This window comes from Pyrus communis, chromosome 7, assembly GCF_963583255.1.
Source record: "Pyrus communis chromosome 7, drPyrComm1.1, whole genome shotgun sequence".
In the NCBI taxonomy this organism is placed as follows: domain Eukaryota; kingdom Viridiplantae; phylum Streptophyta; class Magnoliopsida; order Rosales; family Rosaceae; genus Pyrus; species Pyrus communis.
In genome coordinates this window covers 7,147,853-7,161,603 of record NC_084809.1, presented here as the reverse complement: position 1 = coordinate 7,161,603, position 13,751 = coordinate 7,147,853, and the positions used below count along the sequence as shown (strand labels likewise).

The 13,751-nt window shown below is 39.0% G+C and overlaps 1 long non-coding RNA gene and 1 pseudogene across 2 annotated transcripts in view; both read right to left on the bottom strand.

The window, feature by feature from the left end:
• The window catches only part of LOC137741099 (uncharacterized), a 29,691-nt gene extending 25,141 nt beyond the window's left edge, over positions 1-4,550 (bottom strand). For both annotated transcript variants that reach the window (XR_011069208.1, XR_011069207.1), the window contains exons 1-5: positions 4,432-4,550; positions 3,878-4,210; positions 3,639-3,710; positions 1,043-1,141; positions 282-394 (exon numbers count right to left, since the gene is read on the bottom strand). This is a non-coding gene — a long non-coding RNA (uncharacterized lncRNA). The remainder of the gene's footprint in view (positions 1-281; positions 395-1,042; positions 1,142-3,638; positions 3,711-3,877; positions 4,211-4,431) is intronic.
• A 2,426-nt stretch (positions 4,551-6,976) lies between these two features.
• Positions 6,977-8,286, bottom strand: LOC137740453 (pentatricopeptide repeat-containing protein At4g26680, mitochondrial-like; annotated as a pseudogene).
• Positions 8,287-13,751: the final 5,465 nt, after the last annotated feature.

Genomic DNA, 13,751 nt, shown 5'->3' with positions numbered 1-13,751 from the left:
AAGTGAGTTGTAATCTAAAGGCTCCTACCTTAAAATTGGACGTATTTATCAAATATATCATTTAATAATCCTCAAGCATGTAATTATCCTAAATAATCAAATGCGAAACCATTTACTTGGTCAAATCTTATAATTGCTCAGTTTGTTTTTTTGCTTTCCAAAGGCAAACAGCTTAGAAACATATATCATAATCTTCGATTGAGAAAGTCAGTTTGTTTTATGGGGTTTTCACTATTTTCAAGATCAATATTAAATTTTGTAAGGAAGAGAAAAGAATTTACCTTTGGGCAAGTCTCAACGGTTGCGGCGGTTGGTAGAATCGAAGAGATTTTAGCAGATGAGGCGAGGAGGAAGACGAGGAGAGTAGAGGCAAGCAGCGCGGTGAGGGTTTTAGCTGTGAAAAAAACAATGTGGGAACTCGGAAGTATCTAGATAAACGGTGGGTCGATAAACTGAAGAGATTTTTTAATGTACCCGAACACAAGATAGTTTACCATTTGTCTTTATATAAGTAGTAAGATTCTTGCATTAAAAAATTAATAACATAAAAAATAAAATTTTCTACTATTTATATAATAACATGTGATGTATCACTTGTGTTACGCGCACAAGAAAAAATTTCTGGACAAATTGAAGAGGCAGGGCCTTTTTGATCATTTTACTATGCAGCTAAAAAAATAGCACTGAATAATAATAGTGAAACAGAGGCTTTTCTGTCCTTTCATTGTGCTTAGGAATATTTTTTTTTTTTTCCTTATTGAGCTTTAGTATGGATAATTTATTGGAACTTTTCACGTGTAAACCCTCCATAAGACCAACTTCAATTTTTAGACCCAAACTCAATTTTTTTTTTTTTTAGTACATTGATATTTTACACTAGAAGGAAGAAGAGTTTGGCTAAACCACACAATAAGCAACCTAATTTGGTATTGAACAAATCACATCAATCAACCTCAAGAAAATATCATATTAAAAAGAGAAATGGTTATAAAACATGGATGTATACTCCTACAGATTAATCCTAAAATTCGTATTCACGTACCTATATTCTCACAAGTGGATCGAAAAATGATTTGAGTTTTCACATTTTCTCCTCCAATTTGTACACTCAAATTTGAATTTTAAGTTCAAAGTTCAAACCCTGCATTGTAGAAGGCAAAATTTATATTTCGTTGTTACATTGGTGCTCCACAATATAACTTGTGTATTATATGAAACTTATATTTGAGTTCGAATTTGACAAAAGCTTATATTTAGGTTATAACTAGAAAAATTGCCCGCGCTTCGCTGCGGGTTTTAAAACCTTTATCCACAACATGCATGAATAATTTGCACAAAAAGATGCACTACAAAGACGGTACGAACGGAGTCACACCCTAAAATGCACCAATGCAGATAACACGCATTTCACTAGAGTAAATCCAACAAAATCACAAATCAATACAGGCATCTCTAAAGAATTTAAATGACCAAGAGATGAGGGAACCAAGCTGATAAGTATTTAAATAACCAAGAGATGCAGGAACCGAGCTGATAAGTATTTAAATAACCAAGAGATGGGTGAACCGAGCTGATGAGAATTTAAATAACCAAGAGATAGGTGAACCACGGGAAGAAAAGTATGCTACCTTTTATTATAATTGGAACGAATTTAAAAATATCTCACCATCACACTGCCCAGAACTACAACTCTAAGGAGAAAGTGAGAATTAAAGAGCTATTCACCAGATGATTCTCAAAACATCCTTTTACAATTTTTCACCCAATATCTCCAATGTATGATTATAGGTCAAATGCACAACAGTAAACTGGGTAAGGGGGAAAATCTACCCTAGGAGTCAATAACGAAAGGAAATACAGGCTAAAACACTCTTTGAATTGTTCCAACAATAGGATAATAGGATTCACTAAATCATTAGGATAATAGGTTCCACTGGATGAGGGTGCGCGAGCATATAGTTCACCTGCAAGGATACATCAGACCATCCTTCAATCTCACTGACAACAAACCTACCCTCTCCCTTCTCTCTCTTGTCTGAATTCCTTTCAAATGACAGACAAATACAACCACCATACATGAAATCACATATTCGCTTCTCCCAAGCACTAAAGCTGAAAAACAAAGTAGACTTCCAAAATCAAAATAATTGATTTTACCATCCTCAACGTGCTCGAAACCCAAAAGAACAAAAACAGAAATGAAAGCAAAGGGAATAACTTCAATCATAAATGGACTTAAAGCACTCAATTCAGTGAATTCATTAATCTTCTATCTTTTTTTTTTCCCTCGATTTTCTTGGAAACCAAACAGAAAATGAGAAATGAGTTCGACACTAGTCAAAAGGGAGAAAAGTGCAAATTCCCTATCACTCAATTTCTAATATCAAACAAACAAAATTAATCCAAACCCAAAACAATATTAAACGTAAATACTCAAACTTTACTGCCTTTTAGCTCTCTGAATTTACTCTCAAGCCAAACACAGAAACTAAATCCAGTAAAAAAATTATCCATTTTTTAAAACCACTTGTCATTTCAACATTAAAAAAAAGGAACAGAAACAGTCCTAATTACTCCATGACGCTGCGCTTTTTTTGGTCTAGTAATGCTGGATACATGAAAACTTAAAGCTCCAAAGTAGACATCCAAGAAAATTAAATCCTTCTGCAAGGGATACAACTATTAACAAAGATTTGGGAAATTTCAATTTTATGAATGAAGCATCTCTTCTGAATGACAAGCTAAAGATACCCAAAAAAAAATATTAGTGTTCAACTAAACTTTTAGAATCCCCAAAAAAAAAAATCCTATTTTGCTAAAGATACCCGAAACAGTGTACAATGCAATCCAAAACCCAATCAAATTAAAATCCCTAATATCAAATTTAAGAATCCCAATTACACAAAAACTGACCTAATTAATGGGATATCCCAGTGAGTACCATTCAAATGTTTCATTACAGAAAAGAGGTAGCTGAGAAACCTCATATCCGAGAACTGAACTGAGAAGTTGGTTTATGTTGCGGAAGTGAACCAAGAAATAACTTCTCCATTTCGAAGCCAGTAAATCAGAGTCTACAATCAACCAAGTTCTCCATTTCAAACTTCCCATCAAATATTTGACAGCAAAACAACCAATAACAATAGAAAATTTAAACCAATCCAAAAACTAAAACCCTTTTAATTTTCCATGTGTATTTAATGATTTGGTTCCTATAAAAATAGGAAATATGGAATAATTATTTGGAGATAGAATCACATATAGAGCTAGTAGAGGAAGCAAAGAAGATATGCAAAAGAAAATTAAGAGATCATCATATTACAAAAGCTACACAAGCAAATTAAGAGATCCTCATATTTGGAGACAGACACACATATAAAGCTGCAAAAACAAATTATTATTGCTGACAAAATACTTGAAAATCTAAAGGCTAGGGATTTTCACTCTCTCACTGGAAAAAAAAAATATCCCGTTTCTGAGTAATATAACCAAACTCATCTTATGCAGCAAAGAAGCATAGGACTGAGAAATCAGATCCTAATTTCCAATATCAAAAGAGTATGAATTATTCAATTTAAACGCTAATTTCGTTAACGAAGATTAAAATAGGCGCAAAATCCATACAATTTATACGTTACCATTGATTCAAGTTCTGGTAAGGTGTGCGACGGCGATGAGAAGGCGAGGTGTGCAACGGAGATTAAATATACCTGCCATCAACCAAAACCAAATGCAAGCAAAACCCATAAGAAAAACCCATCAACTAAAACCCAGCGCAAGGTAAACCATCAACCAAAACCAATAATTTATCAATTGCAGTAATTAGGTCAAACCCACATTGACATTTCACCCAGAAAAGTAAAAAAAGAAAAGCTACCTTGCACTGGGCGGCCTCCTGGGCATTTCTTGTTCAAACTCCGGGCACTTCATTGGTTGGTGGAAATACCAACGGAGATGAGAAGGCAGGGTGAACAACGAAGATTGCAAAGCAGGGATTGAAGAGATAACGAAACAGAGATCGAAGAGATGGTCAATCGCGTTGCAGAGTGAGAGTTAAGATAAGAAGATACTCACAGCCCAAAACGGATGACATCACCAACACGTAAATCCATATAAACCTTTATGTTCACCCGATTATTAGGCAAGAGAAAACCATTAGGAACAATCAAGAGCCTTTGTATAGAGTTTAACAAAACACCAGCCATCCACACTGCAAAGTTAATTACTAATTTGTAAACAACTCTTAAGATTTCTCAGGTCAATGCGTGTTTTCATTCTTTGAGCCAAACGGTATGGATAAAAAGCAATCAGCTGCATATAAGTACCGGAAACATGGACATTCATAACCCATACATCGAAAACAAAATCGGAAAGAATTCAAATTAAATTAAATAAACACGATTGAACAAAAGAAGCGTTTGAATTACTCACCATTGTCGAAAATTCGAATGCAGTAATGGAGGAGGAGTTGCAGAGAGGAACTCTGTTCAGCTTTTACTGAAAAGAGGATGATGATTTTTGGTGTGGAAATAACCAACCCTACACCCCCAACCATACCTCCCCCTTCTCTCTCTGTGCAGCAACCACACGTCCCTCTCCCAGAACCTTACCCCCATATCGATCATGACGGCACCCACCCTCTCAACTTCCTTCCCTGTAATCCCGCACCCAAACCCCACTCTGTCCACCTGGAACCCCTCCCGTCAACCCTCTCTCTACCTGCAACCCATCAACCCCTCTGAGAACCATGCCTCTGACGACATCGACAGCAACCACCCCTAAAAGCAGAATGACTGAAGTGCCTCCAGATCCTGTCCGTTGGATCTGGATTGAAGCGGGCAAAAGAGTCATTTAGACTCTTTCTGTGCAACGCAGCCCAACACATTGGACAACCCACTTCTGAAGCCCACACCTGGCCCAAAACCAGTAACCCAAAATAGGCCCAAATCAGGCCTAGGGCACCCAATCCTACGGACAATATTACCCTCCTAACTTTTAGTAATTACCCCAGTACAACACTGATTTGGTGGCAGCAGTGTGTAGATAAAGCAAAATCAAGGGGCAAAAATTTGACTGTAGCTAAGCTACAATCAAATCTTTCCTCAATTTTAGAATAGGTAATATTCCAACCTATACGGAAAACCAAAAGTTAAAGGATCTAACATCACCGTCTAAAATCTCAAAAGTGATTACATGAACTGCATGCGTTATTAAACAATATTTGATTATTCAAAGATGAGTAAGAACTTCTATTCAAAATTTTTCAAAATTATTCGTTGTCAATTTATAGAACTTTATGTTTATAATCAGAACCATTCATATTATAAATCACCCTATAAAGATTGCTTCTACAAAAAATCAATTAAAACTAAGATCGTTTAGTCATCAAACTATTTAAAAACAAATGAACGGTATTGGTAAGAGCATTACAGACTGTATATGTATTTGCTAGAATAGATTGACTAAACGACCTTAGTTTAATTATTTTTTGTAGAGATGATCTTTACAGTGTGATTCATAATATGAACGGTTCTGATCATAAGTACAAAACTCTATGATTAAAACATTAAGAAGTTTGAGTAAAAGTTCTTACTCATCTTTGAATAACAAGTATTGCTCTTCGCTATTGTTGAGAAAATCTTGCATTGGAAGATGTGAGGGAGGGAGAGATTCCAGTTGGAAAAATGAATTCCAACTACATACAGTTTTCTGTTTTTAGCTTTTACTCGAATTAAAAAAATAAATAAATAAATAAAAATAAAAATAAAAAATAAAAACAAAAACAAACACTAACGAATATAAATTGTTGCCCAAGTCGAAGATTGTCAGCCTAGAGAGGTTGCCAATGGCAGATGGTATAGGCTCTCGGAAACTGTTTTGATGGAGGTAGAACTGAGTGAGATTAAGAAATGGGGTGAAGTTGAAGTGGGTTAGTGTGGCTGTGATCTGCAAGTTGGAGAGATTTATTTTGGAAACTGTTTTGTTATTGCGGTCACCGGTCACAAACAATGGCAGTCCAGTTGCAAAGGTTGTTGAGGTTGGTTAGCAGATCTTCCGGCTGCGTCCCCGATGAGGAGGCGGTGGCAATTTATAAGAGTTAAAGTGCACTTAATTGTTGTTTCCAAATAAAGTGAAAAAACGAAAGGAAAAGAAACTGATGTTCCCAAAGGCTGCTTTGAACAACACAGGCATCCCAAGAGTTAATGTTGCAGCCAGAGGTTGATGTAAGCAAAGCGGAATTTCTGCAATTTGACACATCTAAGGTCCCTGTCATAGTTACTTTAACAAAGGTGACAAAATTTAACAATCTCTTCTGCCCCTTAGCGAATTGCAAATGCTTTTTTGCCCTGTACTGAGTCGTGCATATATTTTTCCGGTAGGTAAGCACTATATTGTGGATGCCACTTCAGAAGAGGAATCACAAATGAACTCGGCTGTTTCGATTTCCGTCAATAGGCAAGGGCGCATCTGCGGGTTGACCAAACGGGGCGGTGCAGGCCTAGATCCAAGCATCATTCTCGACTTGGTATCTGTGGCTAGAACAGTAAGTGAGCAGCTGATAAACACGTTGGATTCCTAGATAGCTGCTGCTGAAGCTGGTGAAGATGAATCATGACACACTGAGAATCTTATGATATATCTAAGTAGGTGGTTCGAGCAGGTCCTAGTTATATGAAAATTGTAATTCCGATACCTACACAGCTGATGAAAACGTTTGATTGGTAGTACGCATATTTGGCACCGTTGAACCAAGATTAGTATCATTAAGCTGTTAAAGAGTTTAAAAAGTTATTATTTTGATCTTAGGCGCATTTCAATATTACTGTTTGGCTACGACCGGACAACTAAAAATATCTCAAAAATATCCTTTCTTAGAATGTCGTTGTTAAATAGATATCTGTATCGGATAGGGTATTACTTAGATGTGAAACCTGCAGACAAACTCAACAGTTCCCATTTTTTACAGGACTTCGCAACAGATGGGAGGAAAAAGAGAGAAAAGAACAGAGAGAAGTGGAAACAGTTATGGCCTTGTAATGTATACCATAAATTGTGGTTGCAAAACTGGATCAACTAATTTTACAATCTACATGTCTAATAGAAACACTGCAGACCTTACAAACAGTAAACAAGTTTACAAGTTATTGGAAAAGAAGAATGTTTAGTCCAAACCCTCTACTCCAGAGTAGATAATTTTCACCATATCACAACCTTGAGGCATGAGCCGTCTAGCTTCCATCTCACCACATAACTACTTTACCAATTCTTCTCTCCCACATCCACGAAGTCCTAGACATAAATAAGATAAGATACCTGAATCAAGAGCAATACATCTCTCGAACATTTCCTTCAATACTTGGATTGCCCCCGTTAAAATCCCTGTTATTGCAGAAGCTTGATATATGCAACTTTAAGGTTTGCTCATCAGGATGATAACCGCTTCTTATCATGCTTTTACATAACTCAAAGGCACGATCTGCATCCTTTCGCACACACTGCCCGACAATAAGGGCAGAAAGGGTTGATGCATTTGGGACAAAGTGCTTTGTATCGAGTTCTTTAACCAGATACGCAGCTTTCTTTGTTTTACCCTCCTTGCAGAGTCCCAATATCAGTGCATTATAAGTCAGTATATCAGCATTCACTCGGTCCTTTGACATCTCCTCGAAAAGCCTACTGCCCATCTCACTACTACCTGCCCAGCTGTATCCGTTTATCAAACTATTGTAAGTTACTGTATTAGGAGCCACATTCACGGCTTTGACTCACTAAAAACTCTATTTTCTTCTTGTAGTTTTCCTGCCTTGCAAAACCCCTCAATAAGTGTGTTAAAAGTTACCACAGTCAGGTGCAATCCATTCTTCGCCATCAAGTTTTTTGAACTTCAAAGATGAACTCAGAAGGCCCTTATCACAGTGCCCTGCAATCAGTGTATTGTATGACACTACGCAAGGACTACAACCCATGCTCTCCATCTCCTCGAGCACCTCAACAGCATTTTCTAATTTTTCCCAATTTACGGTAAGCAGCCATAACCATATTAAGAGTATAAACATTTGGCGAAATCCTACAACGCCGCATTTCTCTATAGAACGCCAAAGCAACATCAGCTCTACGCAAATCAAGGTCCTGCCCTTTGGGTAAAGGGATCATTCTGTGGGGTATATGAATTGGATTCTGATTCCCCTTCCCCAATTTCCCAGAAATTGTGGGGTTTGTAACGGTGGGTTCTTTCGGAATCGAATTGGGCAAACTCGAAAACTGACGAATTGGGAATTTGTTCATCGAATTGGGCTTTCTGGAGTTGAATTCTTGGATTGATTGGAGAGTTCAAATCAACTTCTGACCGACTAACCTTGATGGAGGGGCAGATGATGAAGAAAATGGCGGGCGATGAGCTCTGACTCTCTAGTTCACTGCGGCAAATCGCCGAGCAACAAGCGAGTACCGTCGTGCATTGAATCCCATGTCGAGCAGAGGCAACGGGAGGTCTTTTGAAAGTGGTGAACCATTTGGGATTGCTTTGGAGGGGGTTTGATGTAGAGAGTCACATCATTTTTGTATTATATTTTAATGTATTTGATGTGTACAGTCACATTATTTGAATTAATCAGATTTTTAAATTACTTCATTATTTAATAAACTAATAATTAAGAAAAACTAGTTAATTAAATGATAATTATGGTATACGATAAGTCTTTTTCCTTCCTTTCCTTGGGTTTTGTAAATATTTCAAATGATGTGGTTGTCCACATCAGATGCCACCTAAGATAGTATAAAAACATGGTACGAATAACATTACTCGGGGGGGTTGGACATTTGCTAGAGTAATAAATGATTTTGATTAATTTTTTCTCGAATAAATGATAAATAAGACTATTAACAGAGAATTGTTATTATCCTCTAAAATTTCAAATTTTCTTCTGTGGTGGTATCCACATGTTTTATGTATGGCATTTGAATCACATTAAAGAGGAAAGCTCGACTCCCTAAGATTGAGAAGGAGTACTTCCTTAAGATGCTTTGTTACCGATTTACGAAACTTCATGCATATAATCGAAATCACATATTGTAAATCACATTATAAAGGTCGTAGTAGTAATAATAATAATAATAATAATAAAATATAAAATCTTTATAATGTGATTTATAATATGAACGGTTTCCACTAGATGCGCGAAGTTTCTTAAATCAGTAACAAAGTATGTTGAGAAGAAACTCCTCCTTAAACTCATCTATTGAGGAGCTAAGTTAATTTCTTACCTAAATAAAAATAATAATCAAATGGCACAACCAAAGTCGAGTAAAAGGGTTTGAGGAAGCTAAGCAACTTTTTCCTCTGGACTTTCCTTCTGCAATGGGGATGGAGATGTGGTTTATTTCTAAGTTTGTTAAGGACACGTTTGCTCTCTTGCATTCAAATTCCAATTTCATCTATATATATAAAGCCAAGCCTAAAGTGAATAGTATTTTTGGGGTCACAAGCTTCACCAAAAAGAAGTGGACAAAAATGTCCCCAAAACGAAAAAGTTCAAAAGCAACCCAAAATAATGCATCAAATGTGGTAGGGGTGTTTTCGTCATTTTAACAATATTTTTTTAATAATTAATTTTTTTGTACAGTTTTTTTTTTCTTTCAAATAATTAGTACTTCGCAATAGGCTAACAATAATATGATCCAATAAGTTGTTCATTAAATATTATTTTTTTTATTTCTAAACACGTTCAAAACATCTTAAGTGGTTGTAATGACAATTATAAAAAAGATCAAGATGTACCTAGGTAAGCTCATTTAACTAAAACCCATTTTTTCTATCTTTATTTGGATATGTTCTTACATTTCTTGCTGTAAACTAACACACCCCGACCGAGATCGGAGCGTGCTGGACGTCACCCGAAGGTGACGTAGCCATGTGCACGTGCGGAAGCCAATAAAGTAATAATATAACAGTACGAATAATAAAAAAAAAAACTAGCATACAAAGTACTAAACAAGTACTAGCGTAAGTGAAAGACAATTTCAGAGCAGGTCTACAGCAGTCCAAAAGAAAGTTGCGACATAAGTACACCCAAAGATGACTCTACGCTGGTGAGTATCTGTCAGAAAGCCGGGAGAATCCTCTGGGAATACCACCGAAACTGCTAATCGACTAAAACCTGGAGGGGCGCAAAACAAAAGCGTGAGTGGGCAAAAACAAAGCACTTTGAAAACCATTTAGCAAAATACATTCTAACCCCTCGCCGTAAAAACCTGTATACTTCCCAGAAAATAAACATATATACGTATGTATAGATATGCCAAACATGCTCAGGGGTATGCCAATCATGCTCAAGATATGCCATGTCGGAAATCTCATAATACAATGCAAGTGCTCAGGTATAAAGTATGTCAATAACATGTAATCTGGCAGCCGGAGTCACCTAACGTGACCTGTACGGCTGCATATAGAGCTCAAATCTCAAACTCAACAACTGAACCTGCCCACGAGTCGGAACCACCTAAAGTGGTATGTACGACAGGCCTGGGTGTAACATATATATACGCTCTAGTGCTACGATCACGTGAAGACTGTGCGAATAATCGCGGGTCACCTAAGAGTCAGAACCACCTAAAGTGGTCTGTACGACAAGACTGTGCACCTAACTTGGATCCAACTGAGCGTGTGGTGCGGGAGGTGAACATCACGTGAAGGACTGTGCCCTACTCAGGGCGGGAGCACTAACACCGGGGGTGCAGGTTATGAGCTCTCTAAGCATCTCAAACTACCGCTGAAAGTAAATATGAATACCACTTACCTGGCACTTACCTGTGCGTCCACAGCACCCAATATGCATATGTATATGCATGCCACTACTAATGCATGCAACGATGCATAAACGATGATAATAAAGTGCATGGCATAACATAAATAACCCTTTTTAAACAATTTCTGGGAATATAAATGTATATAGGTATATACGGAAAACAAAAGCCCACTCACTGGTATGTGGAAGGGTCGTAGCCCCCCTGCCTCGAGTGCGAACGCTCGTCCTCGGGGTATGTGTCACCTATATGCGAAATAACTATAAAAACGTTAACTTTAAAGCACATAACCAACTTCTCGTAATAACTTCTCATACATTGCTCAAAATGGACAAATGAACATACCAACGTGCTCTACACAACCTCAGGATCACAACCATATTTTTAGAAAAATTTTCCTCCGCCGCACGCGCCCCCACGCGCCGGCCACGCTCAGGCACGTGTGGCGCACACTGACGGCGTCAACTGACGCCGTTAGGAATATTCCGTCAAAACTGACATATTCCGTTAACGGCGTCAGGAATATTCCGTCACCTTCTTTGTTCAATCTCCGGCGACGTCGCCGGCGCCGGAAACTGGGAAAACCTGCAACTTGGGTTTTCTCGCACATTTTTCCACCATTTTTCACTTTTCTTGCACCCAATTAAACCTTAGAACTAGTAGAACACGTCCAAACAAGTTTTAAGGTCTAAAACTACAAGATTATACCTGTCCAAAAACTCCATAACCGGCCAAGCTCGAACCAGGCTATTCTGACGTCCACTTCCGTCCAACGATACACTCCGAGGTTCCTTGGGACCTCACAAACACAACTACAAGCTTCAAAAGTCCAAAAACATGTTAGAATAAGTTTGCATGAATAGTAACTAAAACGGACCTCGTCGAATCGACGTGAAAACGGCTACAACCTTACCTGAAAATGGTACCACTGGACTCCTCTCAGCCCCACGAGCACGAGGGTGGTCTTGGTTCCCTCGATCTGTAAGTGGTTGAGTGTGTTCGTGTGTGTCCGTACAATTCCAATAGGAAGAGGAAGGAAATGGGAACACGGGAGAGAGAGAGTGACAGGGAGAAGACAGAGGGAGAGAGATAGGGACAGTGTGTGTGTGTGTGTGTGGCCCAACACATGCCAACACCACACCACCCACCAAACAGAATAACGAAACGAACTAGGGGCAAATATGTAATTTCACACGTGCGTTTTAATAATCCCGGGACGGGATGTCACAACCTTCCCACCTTAAAAGGATTTCGTCCTGAAATTCAAAACAACCAAGCAACGACCCCTAGTGGTCAAAGAACAACCGAGGATACAAATCCCTCATCCGATCCTCTGTCTCCCACGTAGCTTCCTCGACTGAATGGTTCCTCCACAAAACTTTCACTAAGTTCACCGTCTTGTTCCTCAAAACCTTCTCCTTCCAATCAATGATCGTCACTGGTTCTTCGTCATACGTCAGATCTGGATTAATCTCTAACGGTTGAGGAGGTATCACGTGAGATGGATCAGCAACATAATGTCGGAGCATAGACACGTGAAAAACGTTATGCACTCTAGCCAACTCCGGAGGTAACTCCAACCTGTAAGCTACCTCACCAACTCGTTATGTGACCATGTATGGTCCGATGTATCTGGGACTCAACTTCCCCTTCTTTCCAAACCGCACGACACCTCTCCACGGTGAAAGCTTCAAAAATACCCAGTCTCTGATCTCATACACTCTGTCCGTAGCATGCCGATCCGCTAGACTCTTCTGCCTGTCCTGAGCTGCTTTCAGGTTAGACTTAATTACCTGAACATTCTGAGTAGTCTCCTGGACAATCTCCGGACCCACTAGAACTCTTTCTCCAACCTCTGACCAACACAACGGTGTGCGACAAGCTCTGCCATACAAGGCCTCAAATGGCGCCATGCCAATGCTCGAATGAAAACTGTTGTTGTAAGCGAATTCCATCAAATCCAACCGCTGGTGCCAAGCATCACCAAACTGCAATACCGAAGTTCGCAGCATATCCTCCAAAGTCTGAATAGTTCTCTTTGACTGACCTTCTGTCTGTGGATGATACGCCGTACTGTAAAGTAATCTCGTGCCCAAAGCTTCCTGAAAAGCCACCCAAAACTTCGATGTGAATCGTGGATCACGATCTGAGACAATACTCACTAGGACACCATGATACTTCACCACCTTCGAGATAAACAACTCCGCTAAACGGCTCAAAGAATACTTCTCTCTCACTCGAATAAAATGTGCCGATTTAGTGAGTCAGTCAACGATCACCCAAATGTCATCAAAGCCATTTTGTGTACGCGGCAACTTGTACACAAAATCCATAGTGATATTTTCCCATTTCCACTCTGGAACGGGAAGCGGCTGCAACAACCCAAACGGCTTCTTCCTTTCTGCTTTAACCTGCTGACAAACAGCACACCTACTCACATACTCGGCTATCTCCCTCTTCATACCCGGCCAATAATAAAATGGTCGAATGGTATGATACATTTTAGTAGCTCCTGGATGCATGGCGTAAGCCGAGACATGTGCTTCATCGAGAATCTCTTTCTTCAATTCCACATTATTAGGCACGAACATTCTACCCTCTAGCATCAACATGCCATCCGAATCACGAACTCTGAGGTCTCGCCTCCTTCCTTGCTCTCGAACTTGAATAAGTTCTTGAGTCTCCTGATCAGCTACCTGAACTTCAAGCACCCGATCAATAAGAATTGGCCTAACTTGGAAATTAGCAAGTAACGCCACTTCTCGATCTTCGGCTTCTAACCTCACTCCCGTAACACGCAAGTCAGCCAAAAGAGGAACACGACTAGCGTACAACGCATTAATACGGCCCTGTGACTTCCTGCTAAGTGCATCAGCCACTATGTTTGCACGACCAGGATGATAATCAATCGTGCAATCGTAATCGCTGAGCAACTCCAACCACCTCCG